Raw genomic sequence first — 1,074 nt, 5'->3', positions numbered from 1 at the left:
GTTTTCAGTGGAGCTTCCAGACTAAGAACAGGCTACAAAGGAGGAATCAGCTGCCCACTTCGCAGGAAGGAGTCATTGAAAACCTTATGCATAGCTTCGAAATAATATAGATCTCCAAGAAGACCGAAATCCTCACAACTGGACCAATAGGTAATATCATGATAAACAGAGAAAAGACTGAAGTTGTGAAGGAGTTTATCTTGCTTGGATCCATGATCAATGCTCATGGAAGCAGTGGTCACAATGATCAAAAGGTGAGTGGCATTAGGAACCTCTGCTCCACAAGACCCCTTTAGAGTACTGAAAGGCAAGGATGTTACTTTGAGGACTAAGGTGTGCCTGAACCAAGCCCTGGTGTTTTCAGTTGCATCATGTGCATGTGACAAGTGGACGTTGAATAAGAAAGGCCCAAGAAGAGTCAGTGCCCTTGAACTGTGGCGCTGGAGAAGAATACTGGAAGTGTCATGGGCTGTGCTAAAAGGAGAAACGAGCTGTCTTAGAAGAAGTACAGACAGAATCCTCCTTAGAGGACTTCGTCTGACATACTTTGGACATGTTGTCGGGGGAGACGAGTCACTGGAGAGGGAAATCATGTTTGTTACAGTAGAGGGACAGCACAAAAGAAGAGGGCTCTCAAGGACACGAATTGTCACTGTGGTGGGCTCAGGCATAGGGACAATTGTGAGGTTGGTGCAGGACTGGCAGTGCTTCATTCTGATGCACACAGGGTCACTATGGTTGGAACCAACTCGGTGGCACCTAACACCAGAGGGGAGTATGTCGTCATTTGCAGGGGCGTCGAGAGAGCTGGTTGGGGCTCGAGTTTTAGAGAAGGACTTGTTTCCGTAATGCATGACTGTGTGGAATTCAGTATAGAGAAGGTCCCCATAACCTACCCGTGGTTCATGGAAAACCTCCTCTGGCTTCAGAAGAGGACAAGAGGCGAGTCACGGTTAGCCTGCCATTCCCGTCTTCCTCATCAAGGAGGCCAGGCACTCCACTCCACCACCCAAACTTCCCTCCCTGCCTGCCTGCCAGCGCTGAGTACTGAGGAAGGAGGGTGAGTGCGGGATG

The sequence above is a fragment of the Echinops telfairi genome, unplaced genomic scaffold (assembly GCF_000313985.2).
Source record: "Echinops telfairi isolate 266 unplaced genomic scaffold, ASM31398v2 ScPeMD7_4;HRSCAF=17, whole genome shotgun sequence".
NCBI classification, from domain to species: Eukaryota; Metazoa; Chordata; class Mammalia; order Afrosoricida; family Tenrecidae; genus Echinops; species Echinops telfairi.
Note: the sequence above shows the minus strand (reverse complement) of the source record.